Raw genomic sequence first — 9,776 nt, 5'->3', positions numbered from 1 at the left:
GGTAGGATTCCTTCTTTGCCTATTTTTCCAAGTAGTTTATATAGTATTGGAATTAATCGTTCTTTAAATGTTTGATAGAATTCACTTGTAAATCCATCTGGCCCTAGAGATTTTTTCTTAGGAAGTTCATTGATGGTTTGTTCAATTTCTTTTTCTGAAATGGGGTTATTTAAATATTTTATTTTCTCTTCTGTTAATCTGGGCAATTTATATTTTTGTAAATATTCATCCATTTCACTTAGATTGTCAGATTTATTGGCATACAGTTAGGCAAAGTAGCTCCTAATTATTGTTTGAATTTCTTCTTCATTGTTGGTGTGTTCACCCTTTTCATTTAACAAAAATTCATTTATTTTTAGTTTTCAACATTCACTTCCACAATATTTTGAGTTCTAAATTTTTTTCCCTATCTCCACCCTCCCCTACACCAAAATGGCATGCATTCTGAATACCACTTTCCCCAATCTGGTCTCCCTAAATCACTCTGCCCTTCTCTTATCCCCTTCCCTTTCTATTTTCCTGTAGGGCAGGATAGATTTCTATACCCCATTGCCTGTATATCTTATTTCCCAGTTGCATGTAAAAACAATTTTTAACATTTCTTTTTAAAACTTTGGGTTCAGGGGGCAGCTAGGTAGCACAGTGGATACAGCACTGGCCCTAGAGTCAGGAGGACTTGAGTTCAAATCTGGCCTCAGACATTTAACAGTTACTAGCTGTGTGACCCTGGGCAAGTCACTTAACCCCCATTGCCTCATCAAAATAAATAAATAAATAAATAAAAATTAAAAAAAGAATTAAAACTTTGGGTTCCAAATTCTCTCCCTTCCTCCCTCCCCATCTACCCTCATTGAGAAGGCAAGCAATTTGATATAGGTTATACATGTGTATTCATGCAAAACATTTCTATAATAGTGATGTTGTGAAAGACTAACTATATTTTCCTCCATCCTATCCCACCCCATTTATTCTATTCTCTCCTTTGACCCTGTCCCTCCTCAAAAGTGTTTGCTTCTGATTACCCCCTCCTCCAACCTGCCCTCTCTTCTATCATTCTCACCTCTATTTCCTTCCCTTGTTTTCCTGTAGAGTGAGATAGATTTCCATACCCAATTGAATGTGTATGTTATTCCCTCCTTAAGCCAAATCTTATGACAGTAAGATTAACCTATTCCTTCTCACCTCCCCCCTCCTTCTCCTCCAACACAAAAACTTTTTCTTGTCTCTTTTATGTGAGATAATTTACCCCATTCTACCTCTCCTTCTCCTCCCAGTACAATCCTATCTTACCCCTTCATTTTATTTTTTTAGATATCATCCCTCCATATTCAACTCACCCTGTGCCTTCTGTTTATGTGTGTGTGTGTGTATGTGTGTGTATATGTGTGTATGTATATATATGTGTATATGCGTGTGTGTGTGTGTGTGTGTATTCCCTCCAAGTACCCTCATACTAAGAAAGTATAAATATCATTTTTCCATGTAGGAATGTAAATAGTCCAACTTTAATAAGTCCCTTATGATTTCTCTTTCCTGTTTACCTTTTCATGCTTCTCTTGAGTCTTGCATTTGAAAGTCAAATTTTCTATTCAGCTCTGGTCTTTTCATCAAGAATGCTTGAAAGTCCTCTATTTCATTGAATGTTCATTTTTACCCCTGAAGGATCATACTCAGTTTTGCTGGGTAGATGATTCTTGGTTTTAATCCTAGATCCTTTGACCTCCATAATATCATATACAAAGTCCTGATCCTTTAATGTAGAAGCTGCTAAATCTTGTGTTATCCTGATTGTGTTTCTACAATACCTGAACTGTTTCTTTCTGGCTGCTTGCAATACTTTCTTCTTGACCTGAGAACTCTGGAATTTGGCCATAATATTGCTAGGAGTTTTCCTTTTTGGATCTCTTTCAGGAGGTGATCAGTGGATTCTTTCAATTTCTATGTTGCCCTCTGGTCTAGAATATCAGGACAATTTTCCTTGATAATTTCTTGAAAGATGATGTCTAGGCTCTTTGTTTGATCATGGCTTTCAGGCAGTCCAATAATTTTTAAATGATCTCTTCTGGATCTATTTTTCAGATCAGTTGTTTTTCCAATGAGGTATTTCACATTGTCTTCTATTTTTTTCATCCTTTTGGTTTTGTTTTATAATTTCTTGATTTCTCATAGAGTCATTAGCTTCCATTTGCTCCATTCTAATTTTTAAGGAATTATTTTCTTCAGTGAGCTTTTGAACCTCCTTTTCCATTTGGCCCATTCTGCTTTTTAAGGCATTCTTCTTTTCATTGGCTTTTTGGACCTTTTCTGCCATTTGGGTTATTCTATTTTTTAAGGTTATTTTCTTCAGTACTTTTTTGGGTCTTCTTTACCAAGCTGTTGACTCGTTTTTCATAATTTTTTTGCATCACTCTCATTTCTCTTCCCAATTTTTCCTCTCCTTCTCTTACTTGCTTTTCAAAATCCTTCTTAAGCTCTTCCATGGCCTGAAACCAATTCATATTTTTCTTGGAGGCTTTAGATGTAGAAGCTTTGACTTTGTTGTCTTCTGGTTGTAGGTTTTGGTCTTCTTTGTCACCAAAGTAAGATTCTATAGTCTGAATTTTTTTCTGCTGCTCATGTTGCCTGCCAACTACTGCTTCCAGTGTGGAGAGGATATTGTCCCAAGCTTCAGGGGTTTTGTGCAGCTGTTTTCAGAGATACTTCTAGGGACTTGTAAATTTTCAGTTCTTCCAATGTAGTATGATCAAAGTCAAGGTGTTTACTCCTTTCCTGGCCTGTGCTCTGGTCTATGAGTGACCACAAACACTCTTTTCTGCCTTGGAACTGGGAGGATTTCCTCTCCATCACCACTACAAGCTCCACCACACTAGTGTTCCTCCTCACCCCAGGAATGACACCTAGAACTGTGACCCAGTTCTAAGCATGGGGAAAGCAAGAGAATCCTGCCTCAGCACCAGCAAAGAGATCCCTGCAACCCTACTCTGATCAACTGCTTGATCCCCTCACCATCCGTGGGCTGAGAGCTCCAGAAGCAGCTGCCATCACCACCCAGGGCTGGCACCAGGGCTAGGGCTGGACCAGGTTCCTCTTTTACCCAGGTCCAACAGATCTTTCCCACTGACCTTCTTAATTGTCTTTGGCATTTGTGGGTTCAGAAGTCTGGAAACCACCACAGTTTCCCGTGATTCAGTCCCCTGAGCCCTGCTCCAGGTTTGCTGTGGCCCTGTCTTTGCCTGCATGGCCCACATTGAACTGCTCTCCTCTCCCTGCCCAGAGCAACAGACCTTTCCCATCAACCATCCAGGTTGTCTTGGGCTGGAAATTTGTTTCACTCTATCTTGTTGTGGGTTCTGTTGCTCTAGAATTTGTTTAGAGTCACTTTTTACAGGTATTTGGAAGGGTTTGGGGAAGAGCCTAAGCAAGTCACTGCTTGAACTCTGCCATCTTGGCTCTGCCCTTCTCACCCTTTTCATTTTTCATACTAGTAATTTGGTTTTCTTCTTTATTTTCTTAAATCAAACTAACCAAAGGTTTATCTATTTTATTGGTTTTTTCATAAAACCAGCTTAGCTTTATTTATTAGTTCAATTGTTTTCTTACTTTCAATTTTATTAATCTCTCCTTTGATTTTCAGAATTTCTAATTTGGTATTTAATTGGATATTTTTAATTTGTTCTTATTTTAGCTTTTTTAGTTATATGCATATATATGTGTGTGTATATATATATGTATATATATATATATACATATATACATATATATATATTCAGTGAGCTTGTACCTCTTTTTTTTCATTCGGCCAATTCTGTTTAAGTTATTTTCATTAGTGTTTTTTGTGCTTTTTTAAACTAAGCAGTTAATTTTCTTTTCATAATTGCATTTCAAGAATTGCATTCTTGCCTTGCTCTCATTTCATTTACTGATTTTTCTTCTTTAACTCTTTGAGGAATATTTGTTGGGCTTGTGTCCAATTCACCATTTTTTTCTTTGAAGCTTTGCTTGTAGCTGTTTTCTCATAATTGTCTTCTTCTGAATGTGTTTTGATCTTCCCTATTACCATATTGCTTTTTACAACCATATTTTTTTTTTGTTTGTTTGTTTGCTCATTTTCCCAGCCTATTTCTTGACTTTGAACTTAAAGTTAAAGTCAGACTTTTTCCAGCATTGGGGAAAGGGCAGAGAAGCAGAATGGGGAAAGCATACTGTCCCAAGCTTCAGGCTTTTTTGCACTGCTGTTTTCAAATCTATTTCTGGGGATTTGGAGGTTTTTGGTGTTTTCAATGTGGTGCAATCTGGGTAGAGGTTTGGTCACTGCTTTCCCTACCCAGGACCTTTTTGATCCTTTTGGATCTCAATGGATACTACTCCTTAGGGTCCCTGCTCCCTTATGGCCCAAAGTGCTCCTCTGTACCCTTGAACTGTCACCCAGAAGTGGGTATAGGCAATGGAGTTGCCAACAGTATCCAATCCTGTGTCCTATCTTATTATCTTGTTCTGACCAGTTCCCATTACCATCTCTGGCTTGAGAGCTCTTAAAGCTGCTGCTGCTACCACCAAGCCCCACCACTGGTGTTGTGTCCACAAGGGCTCCATGCCAGCCTCTAACCCTGTGTCACAGATTTCTCTTTCTGACCTATTAAATTGTCTTGGACTAGAAGAACGTCTCATCCTAAATTTTTGTGGCTCTGCCACTTCAGACTTTGATTTGACATATTATTTTAAAATTGTTTAAAGGAGAATGTTGGGAGAGCTTGGCTATAGTGCTTCTTCTACTCTGCCATTTTGGCTCTGCCCCTGGAAGTTACCTTTTCCTTAATCTCAAGAATAACTCTATAGCCCCATCACATTTTTCTTTAGCTTTGCAATAACCTCCCATCTATTTCCCCATTTCACTATTGCTTTCTTACCCTACTAATGATATTGTTTTGCCAACCATCAGCCTTGGATTACTTCTGTTCTTCACTGCCTTTGCTCTTGACCAATGTTCTGCTGAACAAAACAGGAGGTAATCACAAAGCCACTACAAATTTGTGTTACGTAATCTCAACGGGGCCCTCAACATGACAAAGCAATCCTTCTGTTGTTATTCAGTTGTTTTAGTTATGTCCAACTCTTCAAGATCCCATTTGGGGTTTTCTTGGCAAAGATACTAGAGTGGTTGGCCATGTCCTTTTCTAGCTCATTTTACAGATGAGAAACTGAGGCAAACAGGGTTAAGTGACTTGCCCAGGATCACACAGCTAATAAGTGTATGAGGTCAGATTTGAATATGTCTTCCTGATTCCAAGCTCAATGCTCTATCCACTGTGCCACCTAGATGCCTTTTATAATTCCCTATTAATTCACTATCCTATTCACTTGTGGTGACTTTTCCAAAGATTTTCATCTTTCCCCAAACCTCCCCCTCTCCATTGATAATTTTACCTCATATGTAACTGAAAAAATTGAGGCCATTTGCTAAGAGAGTTCCCTATTTTCCACTTTTCATCTCACATCACCCAGATGCCTACAGTTTCTATTTCCTGCATTCTATCTAACATGAAGAGGTGGCTCTTCACCTTGCCAAGAAAAATCCTCTACCTGCAGAAGTGATCTCATTCCATCACGTTTTCTTCAACATATTGTCCCCTATGTCATCTCTGCTTCCCAATTATATTTTACATTTCTCCATCTACTGTATGCTTCGCACTTTTATCCAAATACACCGGGTCTCCTCCATTCTCAAAAACCCTTACTTGACCCATCTATCCCTGCTCGCTAATGCTCTATATTTCTCCTCCCTTTTTTGGCTAAACTTCTTGTGATTGAGCTTACCACAGTACCTGGAACTTAGTAAATATAGTAGGAATTTAGTAAATGCTTGTTGCTTGACTGAGAAAGCCATCTACAATCAGCACCTCCACTATTTTTTTAATTAAAATTTATTTTTAACTTATGGAATAAAACAAGCATTTCCATAACATAGTACAATAAAAAAAAAAGATGATTACACATGAAATTGAAAAACTACTATGAACTTGCTATTCCTTTCAAATATACAAAATTATCACGCAAATTTCTTTTTTTTTTTCTTTCCTCCCTCCTCCACCCTAGAGATGGCTATCATTAGACACAAACAGGTGTGTGTAATGTCTTCTTTCTCTTTTTTAAAACAAGACTTGTGATTTTGCTAGTGTGTCTTTCCTCTTTCTGGCTGCCTAGGCAAGACTAGCTATCTAGGTAGCTTATGTCTTGTGAAGAATTAAGACTTGCCCTGTGTTACAGGCAAGACTACACCTGGAAACTAGGTGGGAAGGAGAGCTAGAGATTGAGAAATGGAGATGTAGTGAGGCTGATGCCAAATGCTGACCTTTTTGCACAGGCTGTATCAGTTTTGGAAGAAACTACCAGAACATCAAGTTCTTGCAAGAGTAATCATAAAGCTAATCTTCCACAGGGGGATTTTTGAGTGAAAAACCCAGAATGAGAACACATTCAGAAGATAAATCTGGGAAAGGGTATATTAGCTCTCTCTGCTACCTGGAAGATTGATGTGGGATCTGGATGCACTATAAGCTAAGAACATGTGCATTTGGGAGCATTAAAATAAACTTTGCTTTGTTGCTAGCATTCTGATTGAAGTTCATCCAATATGTCTTAGAAGTGGCTTTGAATAAAACAAAGAGGATATGGGATGAAGGAGAGGCATTTCATAGGGAAGATAAGGATTTGGCCATGACTCAGACTTAACCTTAGCTAAGATGAAAATATGGACAGTACCTACAAGGGGCAGGGCTAAGGTGTGAATGGTAGCTAGATGGTCTTAGAGCTCAAGGCACAAAGAGCTTGGTAGTAATCCCAGAGAGGCCTCTGTTGCTGAATGATGGGCTATGACAGATGGGGCTGACCATTTAACAGCCACATGCCCAAGTTCCTGATTGCTGCAGAGAATCAGGCCCTCATCACAGCACCCCTTAGTTGTCACAGATGTGATTGTAGGTTCTTAATGGCTAAACCAAAAAAGATAAAATTCTGGCAAGTCCTTTCAATTTGAAAAGCTTATAGTATAGGTCTGAAAATGGATTTTGCATATATTGTCTGAAGATCAGCCTCACTAAATTTGGAGAGGCTCCATATCAGAAGATTGTTCATCAGGAAGTTAAATGTTTTTTTGTCTATATGAGTAGGATGCTTTCCAAAGGCCCGGAGGGGTCATAATCTGCTTTGTTTTATTCCAGAATGTAATCCAAAGATCTGATTTCATACCCCAGAGGGAATGGGAATTTTTTTGGAGAATGTGGAATAATAAAAAGATGTCAAGACACTCTGGAAAAATGTAGTGAGGATCAAATGAGCTAACAAAATGCTCTAGGAAGTTTTAACTTACCCTAACCCTTTGCCCTTAAGATATTTTGACTAGAGTGAATAAATAGTAATTTGCTCTCTTTTAAGTGTCAACTCAGCTGGTGGGTAATCCTTATCATGAAGAATTTTAGATGGCAGTTGCTGACCACTTAATTACTTGTCTGTTGACAACACATCTGGCAAAATCTGAAGAATGCCATTTTTCCTCCGGTTGGGGTAATCTTACTTTGCCTAATGCTTGCTAGGTGGAGATATATGTGAGTGTAGGGATGGAAGTTCTGCCAGCCAGCAACTAACCTTTGCTCACCAGAGAAGGTGATGACACAAAGGGTAATAGTTTATAGACATTAAAAAACACACACAAAACTCTATTAATTCAGAAAAGCTGCTTATGTCACAGTTGCACATTATTCTGTGCCTTGGCATAGTAACATATGTAGGTGCTTACTACATATTTGGAGGCATTAGCTAGGGAGTCAGGAAATGAGTTCAATTCCAGTTCTCTCACAATGTGATCACTGTATTAAATGGTCACCTTATTTATCACTTCCCTTTTCTGGGCCTGTTTTCTTAACTATAAAATGAAGTGACCAGACTAGATAATCTCTAAGGCTCCTTCCAGATCTGATATGCTAGGATACTAAGATATTTTTCCATGTACTGCTCAACTTAAAGTTATGCATCTAAGGTAAAACAATCAAAATTATCTTAATTTTTAGTTTTCCCTGAAGGTTTAGGCCCAGTATGGGAAATCAGGTAAGAAGAATCTAGGAATCGAGTACCATATATCTTTTCCCTCTGTTAAGGGAAGTTACATTTAACAGAATTTCTAATTCTTTCTTTCAACATATATTTACTGAATGTCTATCATTTAAAAGGCACTGTGCTAGACACATGTTGTTGCTCCCTCTGAATAAGATGGTGACAATGTATACTGGTATATAAGTGATATAGAAATGGTACCAAGGAGTTAATAGAAAGGACAGATAATTTCTAGTTGGAGCAATTAGAGAAGACACTATGAAGAAAGTAGGGCTCAAATAGGACCTTGAAAGATCATTAAGAGTATGAGACAGAGTTGGAGGAAAGTATAATACAGGTAGAGGAAATGATACAAAGGCAGAAGGGCAGAAAAATGTAGGGTTTATTTAGGCAACAATGAATACTCCAGTTTGGCTATAGTGTGGTGTGTACAAAGCCTAGGAAAGTGAGATAAGGCTGAAAAGGTAGTGTGAAGCCATACTATGGTGGATCTTAAAAAGCGTGGCTGAAGAATTTAAGTTTTATTTGGTGGGCAATGGGGAGCTGCTGAAGATTTCAGAGGCAAGCAGTAAGTGACAAAATTAAAGAAGTAATTTAAGAAGATTAAGTTCGAATAAATTTGCGGGATTGATTAAAGGCGTGAAATGGTCTGAAAATTTTCAGTGGAAGGTGGGGTAACACTTTTGCATATTTTCTCTTGTGCACAGGTATTAAAAAAAACCCAACCAACTCATTTTCACTAGTTTGGAAAAAAAAAAGTATACTTTAATCGTCTTCTAGTTCATGAAGGGTTGGATCAAATGTTATCAATTTTACCAGGAACTGTACAAATCCAGTACAAAATTACTTTTACTTAAATTACATCACATATACTACCATTCTTATGTAGTATTTTATTGTAGAAGAGAAATAAAATCAAATTTTTTACATATTTGAAAGCTGCAACAAGATTTTCTTTCCAGAAATTCCTATATTTATGTTCTTCCCAGTAAATAGTTCAAATACAGTTGAGGGTAATATTTCAAATAAGTATTAACATGTATCAGCTAGTATCTGCAACCACTTCAGAAAATTCTGAGAAAACAGGCATATTTACAATGACTGTTTAAATGATACTTACGCCTCCAAAATGTATTCCTTTGAGTGGCAATGGCACTAGAAACTAAATAATTAAAATATCCTACCTTTTTTTTTTTGGAGACTGGGTCTCACTATATCACCCAGGCTGGAAATGTAGTAAACACTTACAGGTTTGACCCCGATATTAATTTGCATGGAAGCTTTAACTCGCTGCTGCTGGTTTTTATTTTTTTACTTTTGTGTCCTGTTTGCCCCTCTTTGGGCAGTTTAGTGGACTTCCCCCTCCAAGGGGCTCACTGGATTAGTACTGATCAATTCTACTGTAGTTCAGGACTTCTGAACTCAAAGGATCCACTGGCTTCAGCCTCCCCCAGGGGCAGGGATTACAGTCATGTACCATCAGGCTGGGATCCAGATTTCTATAACTGAGGGCAGATGTGACTCCATAGCAGACCTGAAATAAAGGCAACCAATAAATACTTGGTCTCAATAGGACAACAAGGTGCTATGTACTTAACTCATAGACCTACCATAATAGATACATGTGTGTGTGTGTGTGTGTGTGTGTGTGTGTGTGTGTGTGTGTGTGT

The sequence above is a fragment of the Vombatus ursinus genome, unplaced genomic scaffold (assembly GCF_900497805.2).
Source record: "Vombatus ursinus unplaced genomic scaffold, bare-nosed wombat genome assembly UNPS02008996.1, whole genome shotgun sequence".
Classification (NCBI taxonomy): Eukaryota; Metazoa; Chordata; class Mammalia; order Diprotodontia; family Vombatidae; genus Vombatus; species Vombatus ursinus.
Note: the sequence above shows the minus strand (reverse complement) of the source record.